Source organism: Lagopus muta, chromosome 20 (assembly GCF_023343835.1).
Source record: "Lagopus muta isolate bLagMut1 chromosome 20, bLagMut1 primary, whole genome shotgun sequence".
NCBI classification, from domain to species: domain Eukaryota; kingdom Metazoa; phylum Chordata; class Aves; order Galliformes; family Phasianidae; genus Lagopus; species Lagopus muta.
This window is the reverse complement of record NC_064452.1, coordinates 8579920-8600217: the sequence shown is the minus strand read 5'-3', so window position 1 is coordinate 8600217 and position 20298 is coordinate 8579920. Positions and strand designations below refer to the sequence as shown.

The window sequence follows — 20298 nt, the reverse complement described above, 5'->3', positions numbered from 1 at the left end:
CTGGTGACACAACCATAGGTCAGATCATAACTGCAACTTCGATCCATTACTAATTTTGTTTTCCAGAATGATCTCATGGCACAAACCTCTGCCCCAGCCAACCGCAGCTGCTGTTGCTGTGTGAATAGAAATGGTCTTTCTTTTTTTCTTTTAATTTTTCCCCTCCTGTTTTTCCCAGTAGTGAACATTTTAGTACACAGGCTGGTTCTTTCTGGTATTTTGAATGTGCACTATTGTTTTGACCACATACATTATTCACGAGCTTTTGACTTTTTAATTGTAAAAATAAACCCTAATGGGTTTTAGGATTGCCAGCTGTCTTAGGGCTTGGTACTGTACTGTTTGACAAAAGAGCTCCTGTTTCCAAGCCCTAACTCATCACTTAAGTATTTATTGTATTCAACACGTGGAAGAAGTCCCACTGAAGCCTATGGAAGCAAGTATTCACTTTAATTTAAACACTGCTCAAGTGCTCTGAGACTGGGACACCTCTGCCCCTACATTAGAGATCAAAGTTTTAAAGGACTGGATTTAAAAAGATCCTAGCAGTTAAAAGTAATATCGGCTTGATCCTCACTCTACTACAGGTACTCCCAAAAAAGCACCACACCTCTCTGAGAATGAGCTAGTAAGAGAATGGCACACTGCTGGTGATGCTCAACATCTGCTCAGCAGATGGACAGCAGTTTCTTCTGCCAGGACTGAGATTCTCTGTCTGTGGAGACACAACCTGAAGAAGCTTTAACTGTAAGAAAGCTGAGGTATAAATGAGGAGCAGGACAATGAGGCTCAATGAAGTGAGCAGTGAGCACCCTCACCCACAGAAAAAAAATGGGCTTTCTTTGACTGCAGGTAACCAGTGGTTAGCAGAACAAAAAGCTCCAGGAACCCAAACTGACTGCTCAGTCGTTCTACCTGATCACATTAATCAGGTCCTCAAATAGGCAGCAGGAAAAAACAGTATTCCTACCAGACCTAACCCGACTGGCACGTATAGACACAGCTCTCAAAGGACAAAACGCTGCAAAAAAAAGTAACACAAAACCCTAAGTCGACAATGTTTTCACCATATCATAAAAACACTGTAAGCTTGGTCATATTTCAAAAGTTCTCCCCATTGAGTAAGAGGCTTTCTGTGCTTCCTCTCCAGTTGCAAATTAATGAAAAACAGAAATAAAAATCTTTTAACTAAAAAAGTTAATCCCTCTGTCTAGTTGAAAATTATCTTGGAAGAGCAGGTTTTAAAAATTAATAAGCTCTTAAAGCACAAATGATTTTCTAATAAACCTTCTCATTTGAAATTAAGTGAATTTTCTAACTGGGATACAAGTATTTTCAGGTTGACTCATGGCAATGAGGTAAGGAAAAAGAAAATTTTCACACAGGAGTCAATTGAGTGTTTTTACATTCAAACTAATATAAGGTCAGTTTCCAACAAGTGTGCGGGCAAATCAAAGAAAATTTCATGTACATGCATTCCTTAAATCTGCAGGCGATCGATTTAATGCATTTTGCTTCTTTATTCGGTTGTAGCTAAGAACATGCTAGCATAAATAAAAGACATGACCTCAGTAATGGCTTCATTAAAAGTAAAAACACAAGGTGAGCGTTGTAAGTGATCTTTCTTGCTGACAGTATTGAATTTATACTAAATGCTGAAGATGGTTACATAAATCTACTCCTTCTTCATAGAAGGGTTGCCTGCTATAGGTTATTCTTCCTCACCTATCCAATTTAGTTTTAAGACACGATTCTGGTGTAGTGCCCCCCTGGGTTACTGCAGGCACAGCCTGAAACATCTCGCTGTCAGGACCTTCCTTCTCCTTCACATTTATTTTATACCTCTCCAGTTTCACCTCCTTTCTGTCTTGAATAATTCCTCTCCATATTTTTGTTCTTCAAATGTTTGTAGTGTATTACATTGTATCCCTTCCTCCATCACTCTCAGAACCTTCTAGAACTTTTCTTTACTAACCGAATCCTTCAGGCTCCTGTTAATTTCTTACCTACCCTTCTCTGACCATCTCTTCAGTTACAATAGCTTCACAGTGGTGGAAGTAATCAATGTAATTCATTTGGGGTGCACTTACGTAAACACTTTATAGATAAGCGCAGCCAAGTGGATTAAGTAGAGTTCATGTAGGTAATGAATTCAGTTCCAACACATACAGATGCTCCTCGCTCACCAAGCATAAGAGTTTCGTACAAGACTTGCAGAGCTGGCCACAGCAGCTCTGGATAAAGCAGCATTGGTGGCAGTGGTCTGAAGAAATGCAAAAAGTTGTCACTGGTGGTTTCTTTTCAAGGCCACTGCTGTGATTCTTACACTGACACTGTATGGGGTTTTGTTCCTCTAAGACACCATGAGCTTTAGAATAGGAATTCCAGCTCTTGTGCATTCAAGCAAAGATCAACGGGTGAAGAAAGCATAAAGTCTACATCATCCTGACTGTTATAAGCCCTGGAGCTCTTCTGTGAATGGGAGCCTGGAATTCACAATAACAAGGCAATTCCATTCCTCTCTCTCTAGAAGAGAGGGTTTACATCCCCAGGCTGAGAGTCTCCTCACCTGCCCTCTGTAGTTCAGCTTTAGGCACCTTGTCCCCATTTCCAATATCCACCAGGTATCTTTCATGCACAATGAAATCCTAGGGTCAAACATGAAATAAATTCCTTTTTAAAAGAGATTTCTCAGTGTTACTATAAAAACAGGTAGTTTGGGTTTTTTTTTCCCATAGTCACCTGTTGCTTTTCAGCAAGGTCAATCAAGCCAAGAGAAGACTAGAAGATATAATAGGACTGTCTACAAGTCCTCAGTGAGATGGGAACTTCCGCTCCAAAATCAGATTGCAGTTCAGCCTGTGCAGTCCATGTCAACTGCACAGCACTTCTCACTTAAATAGATTTCCTTTCCCTGCTTTCCTTCTTGACGTCACTGGACATGCCTGTGCTCCTCGCACAACGTACCGTTCACATTTCAGGATGGGTGAAATTACAGGGCTAGGAAAGTATTTGTTCTATGCAGAAGTTCACCAAGTTTGCCTCTTGACCCACAGATCCTGGAAACATATTCGTGTCAAGTTCTCACGAGCTGAAATCCTGCATTCTTATCCATGTGCTTTCCTCAGCTGTTTAAAAAACAACAACAAAATAAAAAAACAAAACATCACACACACACCAAAATACTTTCCCTTCCACATATCCACCCAGTGCCTGGAATGCAGCTTTTCCTAGAACAAGCAGAAGGAGTTCCCAGATTTATTTTACTAGATTAATTCATTTGAAATTTTACTGCTAGATGATGAAGAAAACAGTTTTGCTCTTGGAAAGTGAGGGTAAGTCAGATGGTCGCAAGAGTGTGAAAAATCACCATTCCTGACAACATTCAGCAATGTCCACAGGGGTTTTGGAAAGCAGGCTTGGCAACGAGAGCAACATGGGGAGCACTATCACTCACTGACTGAAATGTAAATGCTGGTTTCTGCTAATATGAACCAGCTGGCTTTATCCTTGTCAAGAATACCGTGCATGGTTGGCCCACAGTGTATTACATAGTGATAATGACTCAAAACAGATTTAGGAGGCCAGTCCATGCCACCTGCAACACCAAATGTCACATATAAGGTTAGCTCTGCAGAGGTTTAATTAACATGAGAAATCAGTTTTCAAACAATGCAGGAGTTAAGACTTCTCTAGTTCCTGTACCTTATGTAAGCATTCTATTTTATGTAAGGTACTTTTGATATAAACCAGCAAAACAGGAAGTTCTAAAAAAATTCATCCTCTCCATTCAGAAACAAACAGCTTGGCCCTCAAAATAATTCAGTATCACTTCTCATAATCATTTCAAGCATTCAGTTCTAGTTCCAGGAGGGAGAAAGAAAGACAAATAGAACAAAGGGGAGAGGAGCGGGTTAAAGGGAAAAAAAGAAAAAAAAAGTAGTATTTTCACGTTTTCAGTTGATTTTGTTTCACTGGCCAGGAAAACTTGGTAACAGTGATGAGATGGGTGGTTGTACTGCAGAGGATTTCTGTGTGGGAGTGCAATGCAGCCAAAGCTGCTGAAAGCACTGCAATCCCACAGGCAAGGCTCGAGAGCTCCTCGCCTTCCTCGCTCTCGCAGCTGTGGCTCAGCTTGCCCAAACCAAAAGCAGCACTGATGGCCCCCCATGCAACCCTTCAGCTGTCCACTTTCAGCACTCTGCTCACTGCATCTCACAGCTTTACACAATTCCCCACTCCATTAATGTTTTCTCCTTCCTCTCCATAGATAGGAGATCAATCCCTTCCACAGATTTACACCGAGATCTGCTTTCAATTCCTGTCTGGTCCCCACCTACAGACATCAGCCATCACCTTCAATTCCTCCTTCTGGGCTACAGCTCCATGTAAATACTTTCTGAAACACCACCATCTCAAAGTAACACCATGGAGACAGACTGGTGAGGTAAAAACTCCAGTCAGTCTACCAACCAACATCCCTATTACTGCAGTACCCCAACCTTGGCCGTCGTTACCCTCACACACCTCTCTAAAGTGTTAATACAAAATCAGACCTGAGGAATGTATTTGGAACACTTATGGTGAGTGTACCCACTCTCTTACATAGGAGACTTAATTCAAACTGCTCGAAGCAGAATAAATTCTAGGAGCAGAGATTAGGATAGAGCAACATTCAAATAATCAACAGCTCAGAAATGAAGAATTTCACATCAAATGTAGGAGAGAAGGAGAATTTCAGTACAGCCTTTCAAATCAGGTCATTTGATCTCAACAGCTATTTTTTCTTCCCGAATTGTTTCTAAAGCCATAAATTGTTATATTTCTATCTACTATATAAAAGCTACTAGACTATTTTTTAAAATGTGCAAGATATGAAAGAGCTGAACAGCAACTAAGGAACTTGTAAAATAAACACAGTTCTACCACGCAGCAGCCTATAGTCACAAACATGATATCCATCATTTACACCTGCATTCTACCTATCAGACTTGTTAATGTAGCCCTTTTTCACCTGAGAAGAGCCACACAAAGGTAAGGATGCATACATTATGTACAGTGACCTGCACAAAGCAAGAGAAATAAAGAGGAAAAGGAGTACATAGCACGGCCAGGAGAAATCAGATCAGAAAGTTAGAGTCTTAGGAGTGCAGGAAATATAAAAGCAGAGAAAAAATTGATATTGCTGACACTTCTCCAGATTAAATGTATCTGGTACATCTGACTCTTGTTGTCAAATGGAACAAGAAGATATAAAAGGAAACGAGATATGACAACCATTTACGTTCCTGCACACACCTAGGGTAAGGTTTTATCTGCTCCACAGGTAAAGACAAAATACGTGCTCCTTCATGCTTACTGCAAGCATCTGGAATTGTCTAAATCCTCCGATAAAATCAGAACCTGTTTTGGGGAGTCAGAAATGATTGACTTACATGTAAGTAATTTGCCCCAGAAGATGAGAACCAGCAAAGCATTCACTGCAACACTATCTCATGTACTGAAATTGCTTGGTTTTGACTAGTTTTCTACTATCATGCTTCATTACTTTAAAAAACAACCGCTCTATGCTTCAGACATGTAGGAATACAACTGTGGCTATAAGAGTTTCCTTAAGATATCCTGAATGCCTTTGGGACATATAAAAGGAATTCATCTGATAGCAATGGATTCAGGCGACTATGAGAAATGATAATCTTTCACTCAACATCACTGGATAGCTATAATAATATTGTGAACATCACAGTATTAACAGCATTCCTTGCTTTCCCAGCGTAAATCAGAACAGCCACCAGAAAGCTCTGCTGTACAAATCCTGTCCTTCCTCCCTATTTCACGCAGTCCAAAACTTGAGCAAATTGGCTCCCAGGCTCCAGCACCAACCCCAATCCCACCTTTGCATTCCCTGCCACTGCACAGAGCCAGGAGCAAGGATGCAGAGCAAGAGCAGGCACCCTGCACGTGGCGGCGGCAATCTTAGAGCACAGGGAGCTTACAGCAATGCACCACAGCCACATTCTGGGCCATACCTGCTTCTGACAGCCAGCAGTCACCTCTCCTGCCTTGGCAGACACCCCGACACCAGCGTGTTTCACTAGACTGACAGCTCATCACTTAAGTTCAATTTCTAGAGCAGCTAATAGTTGACCGCAGGCTAATGGGGAAAATGATATCAATTCCTTTATAAGTGCTTTCAGATTCATAAAGACATAAGAGCTAAGAAATTATCACCACTAGAGAAGACAGATCATCTTTGGATTGCTCTGCTTTTTGCCTCAATCTGTGTCCTCAGAAAAGCTCCAGTATGTGACAGAAAAAAAAAGTGTTGGTGCCAGCTCATGGAGGACACAGCCTGCCAACTTCATTTTCTGTGTCTCGTTCTCTTCTTTGGTCTTCCTTTCAAACTCATAACTAAAACACTCAAGCTTTATCTCAACAAATTTACTTGAGCAACAACTTCTTTTTTAAAACAAGTGTTATATTCTCCCAGTCAAGGGACTGCCACAGAACTGGAAGGAAGATGCCAGATTGGCTTTCATATCTTCAGGCTCTTAGAAAAAAAAATAGCCAAACTTACAGATGTTAGTTGTGCTCATATTTGAGGAAGTAAGCAAAAAGGTAAATGGGTTACGTTGAGCTATAAAGCAGAACAGTAATTAAATAAGCTTCTGAGTTTGTTTTCTCCATGGCAGAGATCTTTTTTATTTGTATCACATGCCCCTAAAAATGTAGAACAGGACATGCATGGGTTACTGTGGAAGACCTGCTTAAAAATAAAGAAAATTAAATCATGAAACTCTTTAGGCCAACCAGAGGACAAGAAAGGATAACAGTTCAGGGAACAGAAGGAAGGTTTCCACAGTTTGAATTGACCCATTCCTGCAGAAGAGTCAATAGTTGTTTGCCAAATACATCATGAGCACTGCAAAAAACAGCTCAAGGCACGAGGACGGGCCTGCATGAGGACAAGAGGTTTCCAGGTGTAGAAAGTTATTACCTGCATGGTGAGGCCGTGTGTATCAAACGAAAAGCTAGACAGACACTTGTCCCAGCTGCCTGTTCAACCCAAAGAAACTCTTACACGCATATAACAATCGCATCTTCCAGGTCTGAAAAAGGAAATGCAAGAACAGACTCCTAGTATCAGCTGCCTGCTGCTGCTGGCAGCAGCCACAATTCTGACGTGCTCAGGGAGCCTAGAGAAGCACAGCAGCAACAAATGCAGATGTAATGGGAGAATCAGATAGCCCTGTGTGCATGAAGTAAATGTCATATCCAGGCATAATGCCAAGACTCGTTTTCAATATCACTAATGACTGCCTCACAAGGTAGTTAATTAGCAAACCAGAAGAAAACCAACTCTTGACTTGGTCCTGGTCAGCACTGAGGATCCTGCTCACGTAGATCCATTCTGATCCATGGAGTGCTGTGTGTTAAAATTCAGGGCCCCTCTTGGAGTATCAGTTAGGTGAAAGATCCCCTTTGTCATTAAGAACTCAACAGGATGTCCAGAAATATCCCATAAACCTTTGAAGTGCAGTCAGAAAAAGTGATCCTTGTAGATGGCACAGGGCTTACATATGGAGACTACACTGGGGCTTCAAGAAGCTGAAGTTGTATCCCAAAATAGAGTAGTGTGTACTGCCCTGGCAAGGCTGACTGCAGAGGTAGCACACAGCAGGACAAGAATACTTTGAGGAACAACTTGCAAAAGCTGTAACATCTAATAATAAATCCTTTACTGGCCATGGTGCAGGCAGTACATTGTCAAAGATTTTGTAGAGCTGATGGATGAGCAAGGTGGAAGAGAAGCTTTCACAGAAGATAACGCCATGGGGAAAAAAATAACATCAGTTGAAGGTTTCTGTTCTAGAAGCTTCTTTCCCCTCCAAGATACCGAGAGCCAGTGGCCAGTTTTTCAATGCAGGCTAAGGAATCCAGGTATGCAAATCACTCCAAAAATGTTAATTGGGTATCCAATAACTCCTTTATGAGCCCCTCTGAAAGTCACACATTCACATGGGTGAACCAGTTTATCAATTCTGGTGCTGTAGTTTTTGATTACAAAACTGAAAGTATTTACAGAGGTGCAGAGCTGGGCCTGAATAGATTGGATTTCTCTCTTCTACCTTCACCCTCCACCTCCCTCCCAAGGTGTGGATTCTACCTAGAAACCTAATTTAGGATGGCGATGTCACAAGAGTTGCATATGAGCTTGGTTAGGAACAATCTCACCCACATCCCTACCCAACACCTTCAGTGTCAGCAGAGCAATGCTGTCTGAAAGGACTGGGTGGCAGCTTTTTGACTCTAACTTTGATCCTGCATTCCCCAGTTGCAGCCAAATCCTCTACCTGACCTTTTTTATTGCCAAGTCATCATAAAAACACGAGTTACCATTAAAACAACAGAAAGTTACAGTTGCCATCACCAAGCTAATGCAAATTAACTACATTATCTCAGACTGTATTATAAATAGCTGTATACCGTGGGACTCAAGATATATTAACAAACAGTTAATTATCTTGCTCAGAACTGTGAAGATAAATTCACTTCTGCAAGTCCAAATTACCATTACAGCACCTGAACTGAAAACCAAACCCATCCCCTCTGCTGCTGTGGAAAGGCCACGGAAGGTGAAAGCAGAGAGAAAAGAATTCATTACAGTTAATTATGAGGATTCGCGGGCATTTTTATTTGCTTTTAAATTAAAATAGCTCACATGTATTGGATACTAGCAGATTTATGTTCTCCTGTATCCTGGCCTTACGACATAGCGCACCTGAGGCAGCAAGTCTAAATTTTAGGAACACTTCCACAGCAAATTCCCTAAATTGCTCATAAGTTGAACCTAAGCTTCCCACAACACAAATGATTACTGAGAAGCATTAATCTTCACCTCTCAAACTTACGGACTGCCAAACAGGACAGAACAGACCCACTACTCGTACACACACGTTCCACTCACAATTAGAAATTAACTTCCAGACAATACGTAAAATCACAGTGACTTCAGCATAATACTTTCAGATCTCTAAAAGGTTGGAAGGCGGTTTAAATTCCCATGAAAGAAATGCACTTGAGCTCGGTCTTTTGCTGAAACTCTCATCTATTTGCTGTCTTGCATTTCCCGCAGGACATGCCACTACAATTTTCCCTCGATGTCTGCCATTTCTGAAAGCCTGGAGGAAATTATAAGAATAGCCTAATAGAGATGAAAAATGAAGCAATCAATAGGCACTAAAATAGAAAATTGCATACATGTATATTACATTAACTACACAGAAATACATCTTCCAGGAGACTTTACAGTAATTGTCACAAAAATAAATTACACCCCAAAAGTGCCTATTAATGTTATGAGAAATAAAGTTGCTTCTGATGTAATTTTTCCTGAAGGCTTACTGAATTATTTTTGTGCAAGCTGTAACTTGTAGCCTATGCAATAAATTAGATTTATAAAATAATAATAATCAGAGACTATGTAGGTCAACCAATATTGTTGATGATTTTGAAAAGGAAAATCGATCCTAACATTGTCTAAAGGTTGCTTTCCCAACAACTGCAGAATTCCAGCTACAAAAACTCTTAATTACATTTAATATTTACTTAGTTTATGAGAAGATGAGGGAAAACCCAAGACAGTCTCAACGTTTACTGAATGCATTTTGAGCCCTCTGTAACGCCGGGCGTTTTGGGGGTGTTCTTTTGGCAATACCACCAGTGACAAACAATGGAGCACGAGAAGACAGAAGCTAAGTAGACACGGCTATCTCTGCTGATTTTTCATACTTAGAAGCATAAATCTGTCCGTCTTCAACATAACCCAAAGGAAAGCTGTTGTTCACCCATAGAGCCAAGCAGCCATTCTTCCCTCATTATCAAACAGAGATGTGTTGTGTTCCCTCCATCCACAGCTCACTTGTGAGGCTGCATCCTTGAAAAGAGGAGCTTTGCCCCAAGATGATTCTCAAAGAGAGATGCATTAATAAAACAGACTATATTAGCAATATATTCAGCTGCCTTCAGTCAGAAGTATAACTGCATTCATTAATCATTAATTTGTATTTTTAACCACAGCCAAAAGTGACAGTTTGAAGCATTGCAGTAAACATGTGAATGCTCTTCAATAATAAAGTAATAGATTTTAAAGTTTCTACACAGGTATATTATGCTAATGTCAGATAGGAATGTATGGTGATGAATAATACTAAGCTCTATTCACTTGATATGTTCTTGAACAGGATATAATAATCTCAAGCTTCCCCTAATCTATATATCCTCTTAAGGAGATTAATTTTCATGCTCATTCATAAGCAAGTCACAGAGTCTGTGCAATGAACATTATCCAAATACATCCAAAGAACTTCTAATTTTTAATCAGGAAGCATCTTCTCCAGAGGCCGAGGTCTCCCTTGTGGACAAGAAGAAATGCTCAACTTCCTTAGTTAAGCTTCCTAAAATACTTATCTATAGACTCAAGGAAACAAATACGATGTATTATCATCAATTATTACACACTGAAGATGCAGGGCATTGATGTTTCTCCCTGGGGATTAAAAAGAAAGCAAACAACAACAAGAAACAGCACTGTCAATTACTTACATTTCAGCAGTGCCTATAAACAAGGGTAAATTTGATCTGCTGTATCTGCATGTTATTGCTGTGTTTCAGTAGATTACCTCTAACCCTGAAGTCGGAAGGAAACAATTGCTGATATCAGTGCTATCATTTTCCTCCACTTCCTGAAGTTTCTCCCTTACAGTCTAACATAACCATAAGCATCTCAATTCAATAAAATCTCAATAAAAGCATCTCAATAAAAAGCACGGGGAGCTTTTTAGTATACATTCTGTCCTCTGCTCACAAGGAGCTCCGGCTACATTACTCTGAGGTTCATTTTGGGAAATGCTGCTCAGGTAATAGTCAGGGGCTGGTGCAGGCAGACTCACCTCCAAGCAGCCTGCCAGGCCCTGCCTGCTCCCTGCACGGCGCATCTCCCCATGTTTGTTCTGCACTTATCACCACAGTACCGCATACAACTGTATCGAAAGCAAACAGGTAGATAAAGGCCATTCCGAAGAGCCCTGACTGGCAGCAGTGCGATACGCAGCCACCCTGTGTGTGGCCGCAGGAACAAAGATAGCCACTGTGCGAGCCAGAGGAATTCTTTACAGTTTAGAAGTAGATAAGAGAATACTGATGTTAGCAGCTTGTTTAATTTACTTCTGGGAAGCGTTCAAATGTTACTGTAGTGACTGCGGTACAAACAATCCTATTCACAAGAGAAAGAATGCTATCTTCCTCACATTGTTCCCAGCCATTACGTTTCCTTTGTTCTGTTCACACTGGAGCAGATGTTGGAGCTGGGGGCTCATAGGCAGATTCTGGGCTTTAACCACTATATTTGCTATGCTTCAGCACAGACTTCCAAAACCAGCAGTGTCTCCAATTCAGTGCAGAAAACCTTGTTTAATTTTTAACAGAAAAAAAAAGAATACTTGGTGTCCTAGCTAACAAGATTTCTCCCTGAAAAAGGAAAGACAAGTTAGCAATATATTGTGCAGCATTTTTCCAATATTCTTTCATGAATTCTTAAATAGCAGGGTTAGGATTAAAGAAATTTCCTAGCTTCCCACATTTAAAAAGTTTTGAGCAGGAAATAATTTTATCAAACGCTATTAAAACAGTAGCAGACAAACATGCTCATTAAATACCCTGCCCTGAAACTAAGCCGATTTAATCGCCTACTAACTCCTATATCTTACTATTAGATGAATTCAGTTTGTCAAGAGGGATTAATCTCATGAAGCCTATTAAACACATTGCAGGCCTGCTTTAATTTCAGAACAGACCTTGCTGCACTGTAGGCTGCACCAGGTCTGAGGCTGAATAAGGAGGGGAAGGCTGTGCTTTGCTGTAAGCACTCCATGGCCCCACTAAGTGATGTGGGGGCTCTGGGTTTGGCTATTTGACATCTAAGCAAGGGCAGCAGAGCCCCATAACCTTACGGCACAACCGTAGTGCTCTCAGCTAGCGAAGCCACAGCCAGCCTTGCGGTGGGAATTCTGTGGGTTGCTCTGCACAGGTCTGCCCCAGCATTGCTTCTCCTCTCCCATATTTCAAGGGGATCCCAGACAAGATTTTACAGCTGAGCATCAAGGGGTGAACATCCAGGATTTGCACGGACAATCAAAGTATTGGAAGAGGGAAAGAAGATGGAAAGGGCTGAACTGAGCAGCAGGTCTGCAGAGCTAGTATAGAAACAAGACTGGGGCTGAACTTAGAATAACTGAACATGTTTACAGCCCAAGAAGATGAGGATTAAAGCTATCAGCACAGCCTTTCCAACTTGCATCCCCTCCCACACAGCTGTCTCTACAGCGAAGCACTCTCTTCACAACTCAGCAGATTTAAGTCAGATGTGGGTCCCCTCCTATTTTCTCCTCATCACTTCTCCTCCAAAGATGGGGGAAGACTCGCATTCTTTCTAGGTCACCAAAGAAAGTAATATATTAATAAAACTTGAAGTGAAACTACTTATTCCAGGTTTGCTTTCAAAAACAGAAGAACTGGCTCAGAAAAGCAAGGAAAGTGAAGTTCTCCAGAAAGAAAGGATTTCTGAAGTGATGGGGAAACAGCAAAACGTGACATCCCTGACACACGATAGTACTTCACAGGACTGTGCTTTAAGAATAATCTTCTCAAACCCATTCTTGCTGCATCAGCCAGGACTCTCCTTGCTGAAAAGACACAACATGAGGCTCTTAGGACTTGCACCAACACACCCACACAGCTCTCCAGATTCAACACTCATAATCTGCCTTTATATTATGCTGCATGCTTACCACTGTTATAACGTAAGGAGATTCAGAAAGTGAAGTACTGCTCCACACGTTTATCCAGCAAGTACTGGCAATACCTTTGCCTCTATTTAAAAATCTGCAGCCATTATAGAAAAGAGCTTTCTTCACTTCTGGCAATGGCTTGAAAACATTTAGACCCTTTCATAGCCAGGTCACATTCTCAAGCAGCAGTAGAATTAGCATCAGCTTTTTCAAACAGTACAATACCACTTCTGTAGGGATCTTACAAGCCTCCGCAAGGTGCAAGGAGGCAATGGGCACAGACTAAGAACAATAACTGTTCAATTAGGTACTCATTTTCTTCTGCCTGCAAGTTACCTGCTCACAGGCCAGCAAGCAAGTAGTATGGTGCCATCCGCACTGCTGTCCTTTGCAGCTTGCACGAGTTCATTATCAAAGGCCTCTTCAGTTCTTGATGCTACAAGAACTCAGAGCTCCAATTTGCTGAAGGTTTACTTCAATTAGAGCTAGGAGAACACTGAACTCTGTTTTTACACCAATCATAATAACTGTAATGAAGAATCTGTGCTTTGATGTTCTGGCAAATAACGTTTAGCTTCAAACAAAACACAAGTCAAGGTAAACGATGGCAGCAGGATTAATTCTGAAAAACTCCAAACTGAATCAACCAGTGAAGCTAACACCATTAGCACTTCTAAGCATCCCAGAGCATTTCACAGCACACATTTCATTTGCCTGCCTTTCAAAAAAGTCGTGTGTGAGTAATTGTGGTTACTGATAAAAGCTGTACTAGGTTCCTACCCAGGGATTCCAATATAGCCTGCTTAGTTTTGGAAATCTCTTTCTATCAATTTCCTTAAGAACCGTATCTGAATTGACACAAAGTCATTCCCTTTTACAGAGAGGGGCCCAGGGACAGGAGACTGCAATGGCTGCTCCAAAAATAACATCTCCTATTTTATTTTGTTGACTCACAACATTGGAGGCAGATGATGGTATGGCAGTAGAGGTAGAACCTTTCTGCCAATATCCCATTACATTTCCTTGCTGCGTAACAGATAACAGCCAAGGGGTGGTTCGACAAAATGGTGTCTGAAAACATATGAAGCAAAGGTGTGGAACTGAATTCCTCCATGCAGAAAAAAAAAAAACGGTACCCACAGACATTCAGTGATGCTTGCTGAACATTTATGGAGATCAAACAGGGGATGTGAGCACAGCGAGGGGTGGGTGGTGCATGATGTGAAAGACAAGGTGCATTCCAGATAGTCATGAAGATTTTTATGAGCGTGGCACATAGGTTCTTGTTCATGGCTGGTGAAAAAGCACAGCCTATGGTGGTGATCGTTGAAAAAGTGTTTTGTAGCTGAGAATTTGCTCTATCAAATAGCATTATTGTGCTCTACCTGTTGCAGTGCCCGTAGAAATAAATAGGAAGCATTACTTCCACAAGCACATGTGTAGGTCACTGAACAACAGTGAAGCAGGGCAGAGGCCCACATTGCTCAATTTTGGTAGCTTGACCACTAAGGAACAATACTTTCTGAATCACAGTTTGTTTTGCATAAATCTAAGCAAAGGTTAAAGATACAGAAGATGAGAGAGAAGGAATAACATTTTACTGCCAGATATTTTTCCATACCTAGTTCATCTGCAGAAAAATACTCTCCATTTTGTGCTTTGTCAGCTTCTGCTTTCCTTCTTCACTTATCATACCAACTGAAAGCTTCCCGGTTTGCTTGAAACGTTAATTGTTAGCAGTTACTACTTGCCTTATTTCTATTCTTTTTGTCCTCTCCTACAATAAAAAGGGAAGAATGCTGCGGGGAGGTGGAGTGTATGTGTGCTTCAGCTGAAGGAGGAGGGCAGAGGAACTGCCTTTGTTTAATTAATTTAATACCAATTAAATTAGCAGGTGAAAACGGTCAGCAGCCTCTCGCAGGAAGTGGCCTTGCTAACAATCTGAGCACCTTCACAGAACAGCATCTCTGCTGCTAAAGCTTTGTGTGAGTACCAAATTTTAGCATTTCCACACTACTGAAAAAAGTTCATTGTCTTTTTTTTTTTGGTGAAATGATGCCCAGGTCTGACTAGGTGTGCTAGGTAACCCACTATTCCAGATAGATTCATCACTTAACTCAGCAGAAAACAAGAGCAAATTCCTTAACAGTCATCTTAGCATTTGTGGCAACAAACCTGTATCCAAAAACCTGAAGGAGTTAAACCAAAGGGCAGCCTTTGCAGCAGGGCATTTCCCTTTGATGTGCAAGGAACTCATCTCCCTTGCAGCCCAGCTGCCAGGACCAGGAGAAGTGTGAATGTTCGAACCTTAACCCTGCCTGCCTTCTCCAAGGAGGAGAATGTGAAACCTTGTCCAGGTCAAAGATGCATCTGCAGAGCATCTCATCTTTTCACAGAGAGAAGTGAAACCATGAGATGAGAGAGCTGCATTTCTCCTTGCTTGCTGTGTAGAATCTCTCACATACAAACCTCACCCTCCAGAGGTCTTTCAACATCAGATGCTTCCACTTCCAAGAAAGCTCTCAGCTTTGAGATCAGAGTCTCAGTTCACAAAGCTGTTTTTCTTATTATTCCTGTAGACAGGCTCACTCTCTCTGGGTGGTAAATTATTCATTCTACATGTTCTCCATCTACGGCCTGACACCACATATACTGTTTAGTGCTGTGAAATCAATACATTCTGAAAGCTGTGGTAGACTGTGGCAAGCTGCAGAATTTGGAATCCTTCCCCCAGCTATATAACCTGTTCATTTTTGATGTTTTTCAATTAAAAGTTATTTCTCTAACAGCATGTTATTTTAGAGGACAGCAGACTGCAGGAAGGACTAAGGAATGTCAAAGTGCCTGCTTAAAGCTGTAAAAACAAATACACAGTCATGTATATGTATTAGATGTGTACAGAATCAAAACCTGAAAAGAGTTGTGTTTCCACTGTTTTGTGTGGTTGGGTTTTAAACCTTGCTAAAGCATTAACAACTCGCTGGCAATCTATAGCTGAAGGGTAACAAAGACATTTCTCCTCCAGAAGTTAAGTTCTAAAAGAGTTCAGTCATTTCCCCTAATGTCACTGCGATTAAACTTACACTGAGTCTGTGAGTCAGTATCAGCAGACTTGACATTCTACAAGCAACTCAAGCCTTCAGCCTCTGCAAGGTGTTCCAACCATCCACCGTGCTTTCTCCAAACAAGAAGCAAGAGAAGTCTACCTGGACATTCAGATGGAAGACTATATTCAGTGTCTTGGTAATCAGAGGGTGGCCAAACCTGATTATATTGAAAACTTTGATATTAGAATGTCTACAAAATATCTGGTCCGCAAGTATTTCAGTTCTGGCTGAATTTAAAACAACTGTTGTTCCTAAGCAAAGAGCACACAGTAAGAGAAAAGCAAATGCTAATAGGCCAGCCTCTGCCTCACTGTCATTAAATCCCTAGACTGTCTCACAGAATCTGACTTCTGCTCCCTTACAAAGGCCACTCATTACGTTGATTCCTTCCCATAACCACACAGGAGCAAGAGTCCTGCTTTGGGCTGAAGTTCCCTTGTTATTGAGGGGATAGAATGGAATTTAATCATGCGCTAGTCCTGCTCTCTACCACTGCCTTAGACTGATTAACACAAAATTCAATTCCATGCTAATCATCCCGAACCCTTGCTACATGTAGTATGAATGCCCTAAATGCTTTAAAAGCTGCCTTCTTTCAGAAATTATTGTGGAAGTACTCATTGCACGACTCTCCTCCCTGGTACTCTCATTCTCATTTTCACTGTTGTGCTCAGACACAGATCCTCCAAGCTAGCTGCAACAAGAGAAAACAAATCCCTCTACCATAATAGACATTGCACAAAGGATTGATAAAGCTCCATCAGGAAGAGTCTGTCTCTTTCATACCTAGAGACAGACTGGTTGAATGGCTGAAAAAGCAGAATCTGAGAACACCCTACTTGGCAACCAGCACAGCAGAGGCAGGCGCCAGGAAATCTGTATCAGCTAACTCAAAGCCTGGAACAAATCTGATGTGTTTTAATTTGAACAGTGGTGAATATCCGGGCATACTTCAAAACAAACATCGCATCAGCCAGGTCCCTCTACAAAACACTCAAGAAATCACGTCCCTTCATAGCAAAGGCACAAATGCGGGGAGGGAGGCAGCATATTTGGAAGAAAAGATCTGATGTTCAATGAGATTGAGGAGTGTCACACTGGACAGGTAGGAGTGCTCCAACGGCTTTCTTCACTCATGAACCATGTCCACACCTCCTTCCTTTAAAAAGCAAAAAAGAAAACAGAGCATCCTGCTTGCACACAGGCCCAGGAAGAGTTGGGAAGTTATTAAAACATTTAAATGTGGGGAGCAAGTAACCTTGTTCACAGTTTTGTTTGGACATCAGAGAGGAGAAAGGAGTGGAACCATGCAGCGTGCGGCAGGCAGGGCTGCTGGGCATCAGCTGAGCAAAACCTGCCTCTCCTGCAGACAGCAACACTGTTTTCTGTCCTCAGAGGCCCCTGCGATGGGGGGGTTGCATGTTCCCTTGCCCTGACTTCTATACCATCTTCTTTCAGCATCCCACTGTGCTACTCGAGGGTTTTCAGGAGGCGGCACCATCTGGCTCCTAGCAACAAAAACTTGCTCTGCCTGAAGCTTTCAGGATCCTCCTGCTGCTGCTTTGTGCTGGAGAGGAACTGCACACCTGATGCCCACAGCTTCAGTCCTGTCCAGGCATTCCTGTGGAGAGAAGCTGTCCTTCTCCATCAGCTCTTGGATGTGACAGACAAAGTACAGGACTCGTATAAGGCTGGCACTCAGTGCTCACTTACTAAGCCTTCGCATTTTGAAACTTCAGCCTTAGCCAAGGAAAAAACCCAGAATATCCCAGTAGCTTTGTGCAAGTTCTAACTAGAGGTACTTCTAAAATTATTGAGGCTTAGCCTATTCAAATTGTTCCTCTGGAGAAAAAGAAAAAAAAAGGCAATAACTTATTTCAGACAGGAAAAAGCATTCCAAAAATTAAGAGCATAATTCATTTGAGCACAGTAATAAACAAAGGCATTTGCTTCAAAAGACAGCTGGTAAAAAAGAAAACACTCCCAATAGGTCCTAATGGCCGCTCTGTGCTTTGCCACCACTCTTATTATTCAAAGGCCTAATCAACGAGAGAGTCTTTAAAATCCTGTTTGTCAGATTGCACCAACAGCCACCGCGTGCTCTCCTTGCGCCTTGCCTGTCCCGGCACAGCTAGGTAAATAGAGAAGAATGTTTCTTCAATGATTTATTTAATAAAGATCACAAAAATCAGATAAATTATTCAAAACATTATTTGCCAACTTCTGCTGCTCACACTGCAAGGAAGAAATGGAGCTCTTGAAAACACTGCATACAGAGGCCGTGCCTACAGAACAGCTCTGTCAAATCTCAAGCAGACTATTATTTCAGAAATCCCCATGCCCAAATAGCTCCAACCACCCAGACAAAGGCCAGCACAAAAGACAAAACAAAGGTTTGCTCTCCAGCATCAGAATGGGGAAAAAATACATATATTTATCTTAAAGGTCGGTTCAGTCATTGAGTAGTTGCCTAGCAACATTTCCTAGCAACACCACTGCAGAAAAAGCACAGCAAGCACTCTGCTACAAGTCAATTAGATATGGTAATTTGTATGGGAAAATCCCACTGTCCATTCCAATTAGAAACAATTCCTTCCTCATCACCATTCGTAGTAGAAGCTTTCTAAGTTTGTCTCTTGCTCCATTTTGTTCTGCCTTTGTTTCTGCTTCCAGGGTTACAGAACTTTACATGAGCAGCGAGTCAATGTTGACAGCAGTAGTAGCAACACTCATATAAACAACAACCCACCCATCTTCATTTCCAAATCAACCAATTTCTTCTCTTCTGCAGAAGAAGCTCAGCAGATACAGCTAAGACTTCAGTATTCTTCAGATCTGGAGATGCTTTCAAGGGAAGAGTCCTACAGCAAACTCGTCCTGATGCTACAGACTGCATTGTGCCTCCTTTAGTAGCTGTAGCCGGGTAACTTCACATTCTGAAGTGCAATACAATGAGGGAATGGGGTATTGTACCACTGAGCCACTACACATGTGTGCTACAGAGTCTGCAAAGTACTAGCAACAGATAAAAACAGTTTGTTCAACAACAGCTATAGAAGTGCTTGGTAATTTTGTGTTTTTTTAATGCAATGTACTCTGAAACAATATTTGAAAAACTAAAAAGCCAGGCAAATCCTTGAGATGAGAATGATTGCATTTAAAGCTGTTCATTCTTGAATCTGTCAATCTCAGCAGTGACATTCAATGAAGAGAAAGGAAGAAGAAAGTGATCCTGTGTGGGCTGGTGACTGATCAAGGTTTAAACAGTCTCATTTACTGGTTACTTCAATATTCAATAATGAAGAACAGTTTCCTTGCTATCAAATGACCATAATTTTCCAGTTATTTATTCCTTCTAGAGCCAAAAAGCTATCTCCTACTTAATTGCTTTCACTACTGTTTTTCATACTTTCGCTCCTTTCTATCAGTTGCTAGCAGTTTGAGGGAAGTAAGCTCCAACACAACACCCACAGATCTCACCCATAAACCCATTCACATTCCTAACAAGCTGCAAACTAACCAAACAAAGAAGCATAGAACTGCTACACAGCCTTAGATCCTTTTGGAAGCTCCCCAGCTTCCAAATGATGCATACATACAATTACAGCTGCTCCTAAAACGTGGCATGGGTGGCTGCAAAGGTCCGGAAAAATATCTAGTAACTCCCCTGTGCAACACACCTCCATTATCAACGTTGCCAACCGGGTATGGCTGCTGTGCAGGGCTCAAACAGCTGGGAATGCAGGGCAGGTATGTCTGGAAGTATCTGTCTTTGAGTTGAGAAATGACGCTGCAGTTCTAGCAGAACCTGCTTTCAGATACTATTAGAGAAAAGCTTATTAGTCTGTCAAGCTTTCGTGGTGAATCTGCAACTCTCTGGTTGACTACAGCGTGCTACTTATTTCATAAGGCCTGCAGTAAAATTGTTCAGTGGTAATATAAGGAGTGAAAATCACAACTACGTGTGTTAACATACAGCATGTCAAAGTTAATTGAAAGGTCTATATAGCTTTTAGCAAGGGAAAGGCTCCCCACGCTTGCCTTTAAGCAATATATTTGGTAATAAGGTAGTACAATCAAAAAGCAGGCCTTCCTCCACAGGGAGCACATCCTGATGCACTGATTTGTGACAGTACCCTGCCCTGACTAGGGCTGGGAGCTGGATCTGCCTACGCCTTTCCTTTAAAGTGAACACAGTAAAAACACCTGAGGAGCACTGAATCTCCAGAATTAACCTGGAGATCACAAATCAAAGCAGGTTAAGTTCCATGGCTGCAAAAATGTAGATGTACCAACCATGACAGATTAAAATAAAAAGCATCTTGCTCTCTTTTGCCCAACAA

General features: G+C 41.5%; 1 long non-coding RNA gene across 1 annotated transcript in view; it reads right to left on the bottom strand.

The window, feature by feature from the left end:
• Positions 1–1305: 1305 nt before the first annotated feature.
• The window catches only part of LOC125703091 (uncharacterized), a 41005-nt gene continuing 22012 nt past the window's right edge, over positions 1306–20298 (bottom strand). Inside the window, exons 4-5 of the long non-coding RNA XR_007380761.1 lie at positions 2743–3128; positions 1306–2648 (exon numbers count right to left, since the gene is read on the bottom strand). This is a non-coding gene — a long non-coding RNA (uncharacterized LOC125703091). The remainder of the gene's footprint in view (positions 2649–2742; positions 3129–20298) is intronic.